We start from the raw sequence: 17,311 nt of genomic DNA on the forward strand, positions 1-17,311 counted from the left end.
TTGCATTGCTATACACTAACAATAAAAGATCAGAAAGATAAATTAAGGAAAAAATCCCATTCACTATTGCAAAAAAAAGAATAAAACACATAGGAATGAACCTAACTAAGGAGGTAAAAGACCTGTACTCCAAAACTATAAGAGACTGCTGAAATAAATCAAAGATGATATAAACAGATGGAGGTATAAACCATGTTCTTGGATTACAAGAATCAATATTGTGAAAATGACTATACTCCCCAAAGCAATCTACAGATTCAATGAAATCCTTATCAAATTACCAGTGGCATTTTCTACAGAACTAGAACAAAAAAATCTTAAAATTTGTATGGAGACAAAAAAAAAAAAACAAATAACCAAATCAGTTTTGAGGGAAATTAAAAGAGCTGGAGGAATCAGACTTCCTGACTTCAGACTATACAACAAAGCTACACTAATGAAGACAGTATGGTACTGGCACAAAAACAGAAACATAGATCAATGGAACAGGATAGAAAGCCCAGAGATAAACCCACGCATATATGGTCAACTTATCTTTGATAAAGGAGGCAGGAATGTACAGTGGAGAGAGGAGAGACTCTTCAATAAGTGGTGCTGGGAAAGCTGGACAGCTACATGTAAAAGAATGAAATTAGAACACTCCATAACACCATACACAAAAATAAACTCAAAATGGATTAGAGACCTAAATGTAAGACCAGAAACTATAAAACCCTTAGAAGAAAACATAGGCAGAACACTCTATGACATAAACCACAGCAAGATCCTTTTTGACCCACCTCCTAGAGAAATGGAAATAAAAACAAAGATAAACAAATGGGACCTAATGAAACTTAAAAGCTTTTGCACAGCAAAGGAAAACATAAACAAGATGAAAATACAACCCTCAGAGTGGGAGAAAATATTTTCAAATGAAGCAAATGACGAAGGATTAATCTCCAAAATTTACAAGCAGCTCATGTAGCTCAATATCACAAAAACAAGCAACCCAATCCAAAAATGGGCAGAAGACCTAAATAGACATTTCTCCAAAGAAGATATACAGGTTGCCAACAAACACATGAGAGGATTCTGAACATCATTAATCATTAGAGAAATGCAAATCAAAACTACAGTGAAATATCACCTCACAGCAGTCAGAATGGCAATCATCAAAAAATCTACAAACAATAAATGCTGGAGAGGCATTTGCTGGAGAGGCATTTATTGGAGAAAAGGGAACACTCTTTCACTGTTGGTGGGAATGTAAATTGATATAGCCACTAGGGAAACCAGTATGGAGGTTCCTTAAAAAACTAAAAATAGAAGTACCATACGACCCAGCAATCCAACTACTGGACATTTACCCTGAGAAAACTATAATTCAAAAAGAGTTATGTACAACAATGTTCATTGCAGCTCTATTTACAATAGCCAGGACATGGAAGCAACCTATGTGTCCATCGACAGATGAATGGATAAAGAAGATCTGGCACATATATACAATGGAATATTACTCAGCCATAAAAAGAAACAAAACTGAGTTATTTGTATTGAGGTGGATGGACTTAGAGTCTGTCCTACACAGTGAACTAAGTCAGAAAGAGAAAAACAAATACCGTATGCTAACACAGATATATGGAATCCAAAGAAAAAAAGCTTATGAAGAACCTAGGGGCAGGACAGGATTAAGAACACAGACATAGAGAAAGGACTTGAGGACACAGGGAGGGGGAAGGGTAAGCTGGGACAAAGTGAGAGAGTGGCATGGACATATATACATTACCAAATGTAACACCGATAGCTACTGGGAAGCAGCCACATAGCACAGGGAGATCAGCTTGGTGCTTTGTGACCACATAAAGGGGTGGGATACGGAGGGTGGGAGGGAGATGCAAGAGGGAGGGGATATGGTGATACATGTATATGTATAGCTGATTCACTTTGTTATACAGCAGAAACTAACACACCATTGTAAAGCAATTATACTCCAATAAAGGTGTAAAAGGAAAAAAAAAAAGAAAGCCCAGAGATAAACCTACACACCTATGGCCAACTAATCTATGACAAAGGAGGCAAGACTACACAATGGATAAAAGACAGTCTCTTCAATCAGTGGTGCTGGGGAAAATGGACAGCTACATGTAAAAGAATGAAATTAGAACACTCCCTAACACCATACACAAAAATAAATTCAAAATGGATAAGAGACATTAATGTAAGACCGGACAGTATAAAACTCTTAGAGGAAAACATAGAAAGAATACTCTGACATAAATCACAGCAAGATCTTTTTTGATCCACCTCCTAGAGTAATGCAATAAAAAAAGAAAAATAAACAAATGGGACTTAATGAAACATAAAAGCTTTTGCAAAGCAAAGGAGACTACAAACAAGATGAAAAGACAACCCTCAGAATGGGAGAAAATATTTGCAAACAAATCAACAAAGGGTTAATCTCCAATATATATAAACAGCTCATGCAGCTCAATATTAAAAAAAAAAAACAAACAACCCAATAAAAAATGGGCAGAAAATCTAAATAGACATTTCTTCCAAGAAGACATAGAGATGGGCAAGAAGCACATGAAAAGGTGCTCAACATCACTAATTAGAGAAATGCAAATCAAAACTATGAGGTATCACCTCACACCTGATAGAATGGGCATCATCAGAAAATCTACAAACAACAAATGCTGGAGACAGTGTGGAGAAAAGGAACTCTCTTCCACTATTGGTGGGAATGTAAATTGATACAGTCACTATGGAGAACAGTATGGAGGTTCCTTAAAAAACTAAAAATAGAATTACCATATGATCCAGCACTCCCGCTACTGGGCATATACCCAGAGAAAACCATAAATCAAACAGACACGGGCTTCCCTGGTGGTGCAGTGGTTGAGAGTCCGCCTGCCGATGCAGGGGACGCGGGTTCGTGCCCCGGTCCGGGAGGGTCCCACGTGCCGTGGAGCGGCTGGGCCCGTGAGCCATGGCCGCTGAGCCTGCGTGTCCGGAGCCTGTGCTCCGCAACGGGAGAGGCCACAGCAGTGAGAGGCCCGCGTACCGCAAAAAAAAAAAAAAAAAAAAAAAAAAAAAAAAAAAAACAGACACATTCATCACAATGTTCATTGCAGCACTATTTACAATAGCCAGGTAATGGAAGCAACCTAAATGCCCACAGACAGACGAATGGATAAAGATGTGGTACATATATAAAATGGAATATTACTCAGCCATAAAAAGGAATGAAATTAGGTCAGCTGTAGAGACGTCGATGGATCTAGAGACTGTCATACAGAGTGAAGTAAGTCAGAAAGAGAAAAACAAATATTGTATATTAATGCATATATGTGGAACCAAGAAAAATGGTACAGATGAACCGGTTTGCAGGGCAGAAATAGAGACACAGATGTAGAGAACAAACGTATGGACACCAAGGCGGGGAAAGCCGTGGCGGGGGGCGGTGGTGGGATGAATTGGGAGATTGGGATTGACATGTATACACTTATATGTATAAAATAGATAACCAATAAGAACCTGCTGTATAAAAAAATAAATAAAATTAAATTTTAAAAAATAAATTAAATTAAAAAAATAAAACAGAAAAAAATGTTCTTCCCTTCCCATAGATGTATTTATATGAATGAATTATTTCCATGCTTATATCTATAAATACAAAAAAAGAGGAATAAAACCTACCTTGAATGAAAAAAGAAAAAAAAATCAGAACCCACCAGTTATACAGAGGAAAACCCTATCAGGGCACTTGCTCCAGTGGTAAACAATTCTGAAGTTGGTCAGAGGTGGGGAATCGTCTCCCATGAAGCCAGCAGTCCTCCAGCAAGGAGCGTCCTCATTGCAAAGCTGGGGGACCGTGCCGAGGCATCTGTGAGTAAACATGAGCTGAGCTCCAGGCCAGCTGCTGCTGAACTGTTCCCACCCTTCACAGGTAAAACACCTGAATGTGTGCAAGGACTTGAAAGCCTAGAGGAAGGGCCGTGGAGCCACACCAGCGGCAGCACGCAGGCCGACTTGGTGCCTGCAGGCCAGCCAGGATGGTCCTGGCCCCGGGCACTCTTCTGGAAGCTTTCCATTTCCCTGCCTGAGATACCCCTCCTGTCCCGGCCCCCACTGCATTTTTCCTTCCTCACCTGTGCCTGGGGAGAAATTCCAGCATCAGGTATGGGTGACACATCCTCTTCTTTAGCAGGTGGCAGCCTGGCAACTCCTGCGGAAAGTCCAGCAGAGCCCCACTCACACCGGGCCACCCACAAAGCCGTGGCCCCTCACTCCCTCCCAACAGCCCAGCCCCGAGACTGCTGACGGCGAAGAGAACATGGCGTCCGGCACAGCTGCAGGGGCTCTTGCTGCCTGGAGCAGTGTTTATATTGACCTCAAACCAGGCACACCTGGGGAGGGCTGGCCGGCAGGGTCAGGCGGCCGAGGTCAGCCAATCCTCAACCCGCAGGGGTTCACAGTTGCAGAAAATGGACCTTGATGAACCGGCTAGGTCCAAGGAACAGGTGTGGGCTCCTGAGAGTCAGGATAGACGAAGGGCTGCAGCTCCGGCTTGTTTTCTAATCATTTTATCTGGCCCATGAGTGGGAGACAATTTCAAGAAGACCCTCTCCTACTGAGAGGAACCCAGGAGTCAGGGAGAGGAGGGGTGGTGGGTGGAGACAGAGGCCTGGTGCCCCGGCTGCAGTGGAAGTCTCTGGAAGACCAGGCGGAGGGAAGCCGCACAGAGTGATGCCCAGGGTCACAGACCTTTCGGAGCTGCTGTTTGTTAGTTCAAGTCCTGCTCTGAGGTGCTCTGTGTCAGCTCTGAGCGACAGGTGAGCTGGGGGTGCTCTGCAATGAGGGCTATGTGCACGGTTCCTGTGTGCCCAGCCCTGCCGGGGTACCTGCCCAGGGGAGCTCCGTATCCTTGGAGGGGTCTGACCACGAGAGCCCCATGGGCTGCTGGGTAGCTGCACAGGTGAGCCCCATATCCTTGGAGGGGCCTGACCACGAGAGCCCCGTGGGCTGCTGGGGACCTGGTAAAGAATGTCAGGACAGTCAGTGAAGCCACCAAGGATATGCATCCAGTAGTTCCTAATTCCTACACCCTGCTGGTCATTCTACCATCCACCAGGACATGGTATTCTGTATTAGACTTCAATGATGCCTTCTTCTGTATTCCATTAGTCCCAGAGTCACAAGAAATTTTGGCTTATGAGTGTCAGGACTCAACATACAACAAAAACAATACTGCTGGGCCGTCCTGCCCCAAGGGTTCAAAAACTCCCACACCATCTTTGGGGAAATGTTAGCTAAAGACCTAAAAGTTCTACCTCTGGAGAAGGGAACCCTCCTTCAATATGCAGACGATATTCTGATCGCCAGCCCTACTAAGGAGGCCTCTGAACTACCTAGCCAATAAAGGATAGAAGGTGTCCAAGGAAAAGGCTCAAATGTCACAGACTAAGGTGACCTGCCTGGGCTTCATTCTCACAGAAGGTCGGAGAAGACCATCCCAGGAAAGGGAAGAAGCCATTTGCAGCCTTACCACTTCTAAAACTAGAAGACAGCTTAGGGGTTCCTGGGGAGGCCGGGGTTTGCTGCATCTGGATCCCTAACTACAGTCTAATAGCTGGGCCTCTATATGAAACACTGAAAGGAAAAGATGATGGTCCTTTTGAATAGAATCCAGAAGCAGCCTTTCAAGAATGGAAAGAGCAGTCACTTCAGACCCTTGCCCTGGAACTCCCTAATTTAGCTAAACCCTTTGACCTTTACATTGCCAGTCAAATGTGAATTTCCCTTGGAGTATTAGTGAAAAAACTGGGGCCGCTTGAAATGGAACAATGCTAGAATGCCCTCCAGGTAGGATAAACTACGGTCACCAAGTGCTTGGCCCGCTGCCCTATCCGGCCAGGATACTGGGGGTATCTAAAAACCTGGAAATCAGCAGCCCGCAAGGCCAGCTCCCTCTCAAGGGAAAAGGACCCCACGTGGTGATCCTAAACACCCACCATGCCCTGAAGTTGCAGGGCTCGCTGCGTGGGCACACTGACCTTGAGGGAGGAGGCCCTCCAACTCCAACCTCCAGAGAGACAACCGGGGGCAACGGGCCCCCATGACGACTCATGTGACCATCACTTGACCTGGAGTTTCTCTCAGAAAACAACAAGAGTGTGACCCAAAAGAGCAGACTACTGCTTGAAGGACTTACTGCACCCAGAGTGGAGCTAATAAGCTTGGCGGGGGAACCGTAGATAATGCTGTCACCATAGAAAAGCCTACAGACACCGCGGTGACGGCGGCCAATAAGACCGGCTGGACTCCTGGCTACTTTAAAAGGCCGTTGACTCAGTGGCCGTCATGGTCCTGGATCACCACCGGCCCTGGGCTGTCTGGGAGTTGAGCGAGCAGGGCTCTGACACCTGGTGCTGTTTGTACGTTAATTCAGGGGCCTAATTGAAGAAAGCGCAGACTACTGGTCAGAGCATCTAGGCTGGCAGAAACCGTCAGCCTAAGGAGGCCGAACAAATGTGGGGCGGGGTAAAACCGGCCCCCCAGCGTCTCTGCGCATCTCTTTCCTGGACGCTTAAAGGTCATTAGAATCTATAACACTTCCAATGCTGGTGCTCAGGCGGACGAGCAGTGAGGCAGGAGGCCTGGGGACAATCAACCTCACCTGGAGGCTGCTGGGGAGAAGTTCTGCCCCTCCCCCCCGGGTATGAGGACTCCCAATTCAGCACGAAGCAGATACAGAAGAGGGGTCTGCACCCTCAGCACCCCAAGAATGAGAAACGGGACAAAAGGCAGAGGAGGCGTTTGTCACCGGCAAAGCCCATGAAAAATTCCTGGGAGATAAAAATAGAATCTGGGCAATAAAATAAAGTCTAACTTTTTTTTCCTTTGTGCTTTGTCTAATTTCACGTGCTCCTAGGGTTCCGCATGCAGAGGTCCCACACCCGGCACTTCAGACCCGATTTCCTGGTGCAGAATGGCTGGGTCGACCCCTCAGCTCGCGGGGCCCCGTGCAGACTCCGCCGACATAGAGCCTGAGCTGCAGGCAACTCGGCCCTCGAGAGCTCCGCCCCCTCCCTCCCGCTGACGCTGCCGGGATCCGTACACAGCGGCCCGGCCCACAGCCAGCGGGGGAGCGCACGCTCTCACCTCTCCATTCTCTGATCAAAACATAAAGTTTCCTTTGCTTCTGAACCAAACTCAGTCTCAATCTGTTGGCTCCAATGACACTGGGCAGGGGGACCCTTTTGGGGCCCACTCTGGAGGATCAGTAACAGAAATTGAGAACACTGTAACTTCAATGAACAGATGTGTGAACCAAACTGTAATTAACATAGAGCAGTGTATAAGGCTCGGGTAAAATAAGATGTTTCTAACACTTCCATTTAATATTTCCATCACTTGATTATAAGCAATTTCAGTGAAGAGGTTAGTCTTATTTGTCAGGTCAACATTAGAGAAATGAAGTGATTTCTTTCCAAGGATGTACATCTAATAATCTTGGCTGAAGCTTCAATCTTGTTTTGAATGCTTTACCATTGAAAATGTTACCTCTCTTTCAGCTCCCCCATTTCTGAGAAGTATAAAATCTTATAATTTATTATTACCAAAGGGGAAAGGTGGGAGGAGGGATAAATTAACAGTTTGGGATTAACACATACACACTGCTATGTATAAAATAGATCATCAACAAGGAACTACTGCATAGCACTGGGAACTACACTCAATATTTTACAATAACCTATAAGGGGGAAATAATCTGAAAAAGAATAGATATTTTTATCGACATCATCTATCAACGACAGATAAAATGTAACCAAGGGAAGCCGATGGTGAGCGCTTCTCACCCTGAAGACTTCAATCATCTAAAGTTCGGACTCTGCCTACTTCTCAAGGCCCTTAATGAACATACGTGTAGCTGTAGCTTAAAAATTCCCCAGTTTGGGGTTCGGGGAGACACTGATTTGGAAAAATCCCTGGTGTTCTCCTTACATGCACGGGACCCTTCCTACAGCTAAAACATGTCTGTGACACCCAGAGGATGGTACACCATTTGATCGGGAAGAGTTTGGAAAAGGCATCTCATCTCCTCATCTCCTGGTGCTCGGGTTCACCCCTCCAGCGTCTTTCCTAACAATCTCCCCACTTGGGGATGTCAGCACTGTCAACATCCTGTTGCACAGAGTTTGGAATTTGTCCAGAGGATGAAGCAGAAGGATGAGAAACAATGAGAGACAAGTCCTAGGTGTTCAGACAGGCACATGTCACTCTAATTTCCAATCAGGAAGACGAATTCACCAAAGGCTAGGATTGCCCACGGAAACAGAATAGGGCTTGAGGAAATCCCGCTGTTTTGTGGCCAGTTCCCAAAAACACAAGTTGAAAAATGAAACTCAGGGGCACTAAAATTCTCGGAACTGCAGAGTTGAAAATATCTATCGTCGAAAAATGTCTTGAGGTAAGTCACCAAAAAGGACTTGTAAGCAAGGGAGAATGGCAGGAAAGGGATTTGAAGAGGTAGAAAGGACTCACCATTAAAGCACAAGAAAAGGGGCTGAACATTGCCAATGATGCAGTTGGTCAAAAAGGGCGTAGGCGTTTTTTCTGAATATATTCAAGAAAAGGACATACACTCTTTTTAGCCAACCAAACAGGTGGGCACTGGAAATCAATACTACAAAAGGTATTACTTCGCATCAGTCAGAAGAGCCATCCTCATAAAGTGTAAACACCAGAAATGCAGGACAGGGCAAGGAGAAAAGGGAGCCCTGTGAGGCTGAGAGTGGAAATGTAAATTGCCAACGGCCACTCTGGAGAAGTGTATTGTGTTTACTAAAACATCTAAAAAATGAGCTACAGAGCATAGGGCACTTGCACTCATGGGTGTATATCTTGGGAAAAACAAAAATCAACAGGACACAGGCACCCCAACGTTTACCGCCTCTCTGTTTAAAAGAGCCTTGACTTGAATATAACCTAAATGTCCCTGGAAGGAAAAAATGGATAAAAGAGATGTGGTACTTATGTAGAGTGGAATATTACTCAGCCCGGAAATCAATGAAATAAGGCCAGTTGCAACAACTCTGGAGGAGTTACATACGATCATTCTAAGTGACATAAGTCAGAAACAAAAAGACACGTATCATAAGATATCACTTAAAGGTGGAATCAAAAATGGCTACACATGAAATAAATTACAAAACAGAAACATAGTCAAATATGTAGAAAACACATATAGGGCTGCTAAAGCGGAAAGGGAGGGAGGGCTGAGGCATTATCCAGGAGGTTGAAATTAGCAAAGATACCATTCCAAATACCAAATTGATAATCAACAAGGCCTACACGGTACCTCAAAGAACTGCACTCAGCACACTCAAGTCACCGGAAAAGAATATATACGACTGGTAAGAATCTAAAAAAGAATTTATTGATGTCTCCCTGTACGTGAATCAAGTGGATGTACAGCAGCAAGAAACAGAGCATTGAAAATCAGCTGTAACCAATATAATAATAAATTTTTTTTAAAGTGAGACAGAAAAATTCTTACAACTTTTGCTCAGGGACTGTGATGCAACATGGATTGAACACATCTAGACCCACAGAAGGATGAGACATAATGCTGGAAAATGTTCGTGCTAAGAGAATTAGTGAGGTTGGGTGAGGAAATGCAGACCCTTTAAAGTACTACTGCCTGGTACCCATTCCATGGGTCCCAAATCTCCAGGTTCAAGGGAATCTTGCTACAGGAAAAACATACATGGGAAACGCAGAGGACTGTACACTGTGTGATTGGGAAAGGTGTCTAATATGCACCTCATTTTTCATCTCCTGGTGCTCGAGTTCGCCATTCCAGCTGCTGTACTAACAATCTCCCCAATTGGAGAATCAGCACCTTTAAACTCCTGTTTTGCACAGTTTGCAAATTGTCCGGAGGATGAACGGTCAGAGGGGGAACCAATGAGAGACTAGCTGTAGGTGTTCCGACAGGCACATGTCACTCTAATTTCCCATCAGGAAGAAGAATTAACCAAAGGCTCAGCCTTCCGCCCCGGAACCAGAATAGGGCCTGAAGCAATCCTGTGGTTTTGCGGCCAGCTCACAAAAAAGCGAGTTGAAAAATGGAGCTCAGGGGCAGTGCAATTCACAGACCTGAAGAGTTATAAATGACAACTATAATGACAACTAACGTCCAAAAATATATTGAGGTAAGGCAACGAAGAGGATCTGAAAAGCAAGGCAAAATTGTAGGAAACAGATTTCAAGAGGTAGATTGGACTCTCCTTTAAAGCACATGAAAAGCGGCAGAACTTCGACAATGATGCACTTGGCCAAAAAGGGCGCATACGCCCTTTTTGGCCAACCAAGCTAGCGGGCAAGGCAAATCCGCACTACTGCCGAACTCAGCTCGGGTGTCACTTCCTTGAGGTCTTCCCTTACCCACTACTCAGCCTTGCTGTGTGCTCCCAGGGACACCTGAGTTGTCTCTGTTAGAGCACTTACCATTCTGCACTGATGTTTCCTGTTGACTGCAGGCCATCCAGAGTTCCATACCCTGACTGCCATTTCAACACCTGGTGCCTCACGCTGTTCAGTTAAGTGAGGTTGAATATTATTGAAACTGTGTCAGCTTTAAAGGGTTGGTTGGTTGGGTCAGCTTACCCATAAGCATTCAACAAATATTTGTTGAGAGGAATGGAGTGGGATGGAGTGAAGTTGAATGGAGTCGTGAAAACTCTGATTATGATATTTAGCAGCATTACCTTAAAAGTCCACAAGATGTCAACACAACATTGTACAACAACTATACCCCAATTAAAAAAAGAAAAATGGAACAGAAGGTGGGAAAAAAAAAGTCCACAAGATGTCAGTGTTTCTACCTGAGAAAAAAGAATGCAATAGTCTAAGATAAAGAACACTCTTGCTGATGCCAGAAATTAATTTAAAGTGAATATTGGTATAGAAATAATAGATTGATATAATTGAATAAGCAATATATGCCCATGCTACAAAATTCAAAGTGTATACGTGGAAAGTAAACTCTCCCTCCCTCCCTACTTCTTTCCCTGATCCCCCAGCCCCATTTTGTCTACCCCAAGGGCAACTATTTTTATTATCCTTCCAGAGATATCCTAAGTGTATAATCATATAGATGTATTTTTTTCTAAATAACACCGATGATTGTATACAATACAAGTGTTCTGTGCCTTGGTTTTTTCCACTTAAAATACCTCAGAGTTTTCATATTAAAAGAGATAATATTATTTATATCTGATTATTTATTATCATTTATACCATATCTTATTATTTATATATTAATATTAAAATAATAATATTTTTAGCTGTACTAACATATTTACTAAACCTCCTATTATGGATATTCAGGCTGTTACCAATCTCTTGCTATTACAAATATCCCCAAACAACAGGCCTCATTTTACATATGTGCAAGTATATCTATATTTTAAATTCCAGTATTGAGATGTTGTCAGCCCTCCATTGAGACTGTACACATTTACACTCCCACCAACAATATGAGTGTCTTTTTCTTCACAAACTTGCCACAGATATATATATATAATATATATAGTTATATATATAAAACTTAATATATAACTTAAGTGTGTGTATATATATATATATATATATATACTGTAAAATATATTGAAAATATATTTGCCAATCTGATAGGTGAATCATATCTCATTACAGTTTTAAAAAATGCTTTACTGGAGTATAATTGACATACAGTAAACTGCACATGTTTAAAACGTAAATTTACTCAATTTTGACCAGTTTACCCACGTGAAACCATCACCACAATCAAGATAATAAACATCTCCATCACCCTCAAAGGTTTCCTTGTGCTCCTTTGCAATCCCTCCCTCCTACCAACCTTCCTCACCCCTTCCCCATGCAACCACTGGTGTGCTTTGTGTTACTATAGTTTTTATTTTCTAAAATCTTATGTAAATAGGGTAATACAGTATGCAGTCTTTTTTTTAATCTTACTTTCACTCAGCATAATTATTTTGATATTCATCCATGTCATTGCATCTATCAGTAGTTCATTCCTTTTTATCAGTGAGTAGTACTAGGTTGTATGGACACCCCACAATTTGTTTATTCATTCTTGTGTTGATAGACATTTAGATTGTTTCCAGTTTGTAACTATCACAAATAAGACAGTTACTTAGAAGCCATATGTTTCTGTTTCTCTTAGGTAAATACCTGGAAGTGGAATGGCTGGATCACACGGTACGTGTATGTTTAACTTTTAAAGAAATTGCCAAACTGTTTTCTAAAGTGATTGTACCATCTTGTGTTCCTATCAGCAGTGAATGAGTGTGTGGTTGCTCCATATTCTCACCATATTTGGGGGTCAGCCTTTTTAATTTTAGACATTCTAATAGATGTGTAATGGTAATTCATTGTGTTTTTAATTTTCATTTTCCTAATGAGTAATGATGTTGAGGGTCTTTTCATTTCACTCTGATGAAGTGTCTGTCCAAATATTTCTACCATTTTAAAATCGGGTTGTTTTCTTATTATGGAGTCTTGAGAGTTCTTTTTATATTCTGGTACCAGTCTTTGATATATGATTTTCAAATATTTTCTCCCCTTTTGTGGCTTGTCTGTTCATTCTCTCAACAGTGGCTTTTGAGGAGCAAAGTTTCTCAATTTTGACGAAGTCTAATTTATCTCTTTTTTTCAAATGAATGTTTTTTGTGTTTTATCTAAGAAATCTTTGCCTTACTCAAAGTCACAAGGACTTTCTCTCTGTTTTCTTCTAGAGGTTTTAGAGTTTAGGTTTTACCTTAACCCATTTTGAGATCATTTTTGTATATGGTACAGAATGTGGATCATTATAGTTTTGATTTGTATGTTTATTATCACAGGTATTGAGTATATTTTCATATGTTTAAATATAATTTTTTTTCTTGTGAACTCTTCAGTCAAGTTCTTTGTTCCAGGTTGCTATGATTGGATGTGCAGTTCATGTGCTGCTCAAAAGCCTAAGCCAACAAGACTAATGGAAGCAGAAACCTGGCAGCACACTGCTCATTCAACCCCTTTCCCTAATCCACCCCCAGGAAGGCCCCGTCTTTACTTTGCACAAGGAGTGGTATAAGCTAGCACAAGCATTGACCTTGTCCATTTATCTATCTCTTGTAGGCGTTCTTTGTATTACTTAGCCCTTAATCACTGTGGTGCAAATATATTTTTCCCAGACTGTCATTTATATTTTTCACTGTTTATGGTATTTTTCCATCAAGATTGCATTTTACAAAGTCAAATGTATCAGTCTTTTCTATTGTGGGTTCTGAGTTTTGTGTCATGCTTAGAAAGCTTCTCTACTTCAAATTCATTTAAAAAATACTTTATGCTTTTTCTAGCATTTTTATGGTTTCTTTTTTCACATTTCAACATTTTGATTCAGTAGCCATTTACTTTGGTGGAAGAGGTAAGATAGAAATCCAATTTTTTCCAATTGGCTCCCCAGTTGTCCCAATACCATTTACTAAATAATTCATCTTCAGGTTTTCATAAACAAAATTCTCATCTTTAGTGTAAAAAGTAGCCATGTTACTCTGCCCAGAGGCCACATACTACACTTTGATTCTGTGGGAAAGAGGCAGATGAGAGGAAAAGGAGGTGATACAAGAGATTTATTCTGCAAAATATTTTCCATGCGTGGTTTGGTTTAATGCTCAAGATTTCTACATTTACAACATGGTACAAAAAAATCTTTTGTTATAGCAATAACCTTGATCAGGAAAAGGTTAAATTATATTCACTATCTGCTATTTGTTAATACAGGAAAGTGAGCAATGTATTGTATATGAGAAAAAATAATGCAGAACATTTTTCACACACACACCTACAAACATAGATAGAAAAAACACACACAAGCACGCTCACACATTTCCTTCCTCAGAATGGTGTAATGGCTAAGAGTTTGGGCTCTGAGTCAGGCAAATCTGGGAATATTAATAGTATCTAACTCATAGGGTTAATGCAGGCAATTAAGAGAGTTTGCTCATATAAAGTGTTTATTAGCACTGCCTGACTCAGAATAAATCTCAGCATTCAGTACCTATTAACTTGCTCTGTTTTTGTAAGATGCTTAGGTAAGTTTCTCCAAGATTTCTCAGATGTAGTTTACATGTTATCGTTGGGGTATTGTACCTTCATTGACTAGAGAGATCACATGAAAAAAATATATTCAGCAAAACCTGGGAGAAACTTATCTGAGTATTTATATAAATAATAGATGCAGGTAGGTTATTTAGCACAGTGGCTGGAACATAGTAAATAGTTAATAAAACTTAGCTTCTATTATTACTAAAAAATCCATTCATATCACTTATTCCAAAGAGCTGTGGGAGAGTGGGCACCGAGGTAGGGGTATGACAGTATCCAGCAGGGTCTGCAGGAAGTGAATTCTGTTACCAGCCCCTATTCATTAACCTCTAGGTATGGTGCTAAATATACTTTAAAAGATCTTTGAGTAATGAAGGCTAACCAAAATGAACTACTTATCAGCCACTCTTGATATTTGGAAGAATACCTTATTTTAAAATTATATCTTTTGCTTCTGTTAACTGACCATATAACTTGTAGAAAAAAATTGTTTTCAAAGGTTTCCACTGGAATGCCATGAGAGGATCTGGGGCTCTAGCCATCATCTTCCATGCAACCATGAAGATTCTTTGAGAACTCACATATTTTACCTTCAAAAAATCATGTAAATTTTGTATTTGAATTCATACCATTGAATGCTCTTTGAACTGAATGATGCCTATCCAAGATGGAGAGCAGCATGATGTGGTGGAAGGAGGCTTTGGAATCACACAGACCTGGGATGGCATCCTAGAGCCATTACTCAATAGTTTATGACATGGACAAGTCACTGAACCTGTTTCTCCATCTGAAAAATGGGGGTAAAATCCTCCCTCATAGTTATTGTCAGAATTAAATAAGAACATACATGGCTTCTCTGTGCCAGCCACTGTGCAAAGTGCTTGAGATACATAAATGAATAAGACATGGACCCTAACCTCAAGGAGTTGACTCTAGTAAATCACTTAACATGGTATCCAGCATATAGTAGGTGCTCAACAAATACTTTGTTGAAAGGACTAATAAATGAATAGCAGACCCTTAATACATGTCAGTTTCTTCTTTATTTCCCCTGCCTATCACAACTACCAACTGATTTGAGGGAGAAAATAGACTAAAGTACATTTCCCTTAAAAACACTTTATTTTGAATTAATTTTAGACTTACAGAAAGGTTGCAAAACTAGTACAAAGAGTTTCTTTATATCCCCCACCTCACTTTCTCAATGTTAACATCTTAAATAACCACAGTATAGTGATCAAGAACAGGAAATCAACATTTGTGCAATATTACTAACTATAGAATTTACTTAAAATTCACCAGTATTCCCACTAATGTCCTTTTTTTGTCCCCAGATCCTATCCATGATCACACAAGGTATTTAGTTTTCATTTCCTTTCATCTCTTCCAGTCTGTAGCGGCTCCTCAGTCTTTCCTTATCTTTCATGACCTTGACTTTTTTTTTTTTTTTTTTTTTTGGCTGTGCCGTGTGGCATGTGGGATCTTAGTTCCCCAGCCAGGGATCTAACTCGTGCCCCCTGCAGTGGAAGCGCAGAGTCTTAACCACTAGATCGCCAAGGAAGTCCCATGACCTTGACACTTTTGAAGAGTACCACAGTAGTCAGAATTTTAAGGTGACCTCTAAGATTCCCACCTCTGGGTGTACATGCCTTGTGCACACATTGAGAGAAAGAAGAACCTATGAATATGATGAACTATCACTCCTGTGATTATATTACTTATCATTTGACATTGAGTTATCAGAAGAGATATTACCTGGGTGGACCTTCACATTGACTCCTGTGTTCTTTTGACAAGCCTGTATCTGGTTTTTCTTTCCTTACTTTCTAGCACACAAGATAGTCCTGGGTCATCTTGTATTTTCCCTACCTCAGTTCTGAAAATAACCATTTCTCCAAAGAGAACTGGTTCCTTTTATTGGAGGATAGTGTTTAGATCTGGGTGGTATGGTGTATTCAGTGTTTAAGGTGTCATTGCTTCTAGACCTTCTCGGGAGACACAGAGAGGGAATATATGGGCTATACTAAACCATACATACTTACATATCTATATTTCTGTATCGATGTATCTGTATATTTTTTATTTATTTATTTATTTATTTATTTTTAATTTTTGGCCGAGCCGTGCAGCTAGCAGGATCTTAGTGCCCTGACCAGGGATCGAACCTGCACTCTCGGCAGTAAAAGCGTGGAGTCCTAACCACTGGACCACCAGGGAATTCCCTATCTGTATATATTTTGTTTTATTTTATTTTATTTTGTATATATTTTAAAACCATGAGTTTATACTGATACCCCTGATTCCAATCCAATGCCACAAGGTTCATTTTAGCTTTCTCTCCTTCCTTACTTATAACTTCTTTCTCTAACAGTGAAAAATCCAGCTTTCATTATCAACCATATATTTAATTATTTGTTTAAAAATGGGTGTGTGTGTTGTTTTTCAGGAAAAGTGTTTTCTTTAGAAACCTATAGAATGGTCTCCAACTCTACTCCATCAGTAGGTGACCACAGCAACTGCATTGATCCTTCATTTTCCGTCTCCTCCTAAACCCCACTCCAATATCTCTATTAACTTCATTACAAATTAAATGAAACTGGAGTCCTCTGTGCCCCAACCCAAGAGCTAGAAGCTCAGGGCCCAGGTGGGGTAACTAGAACCTGATATAAATCCTTGCTTTCTGAGCACACCAAAAGGAAGTCTTCCTGAATTGAAGATCTTTTAAAATGTTATCAATGAGACCTAGGGAGGTTTGAATTGGTTATTGAAGATCTAGAATTCACTGAGTCCTGGCTGATTCTAATGGGTGATTCCCCCATGCTCCCTCACTACTTCTCACTCAGCCAAACATTGATCATTTAACACTCTCAGTACTCCCTACTAAATGCTGATAGTTATTCAACACTGCCTTTTTCCCTTCATAGATGTTATTTGTGAAAATCAAATGAGAGAATCAATGGATATGTGCTTGGAAAGTTATGCAGTTCTAAGTATACTGAAGGGCCCTGGAAAGTGTCTGCAGCAGGGGGTTTGAATTCTGCACACTCAGATGCTCTCCACCTTGTGACCCACCTGGTAATGGGAGCTCAGAGACCACTCTTCCTGCTGTGACCAACCCTAGTTGGGAGGCAGAAGTCCTCTAAGAAAACAGGGAGGGTGAAGCTGCTATAGTGAA

Source organism: Hyperoodon ampullatus (assembly GCF_949752795.1).
Source record: "Hyperoodon ampullatus genome assembly, chromosome: 7".
In the NCBI taxonomy this organism is placed as follows: Eukaryota; Metazoa; Chordata; class Mammalia; order Artiodactyla; family Ziphiidae; genus Hyperoodon; species Hyperoodon ampullatus.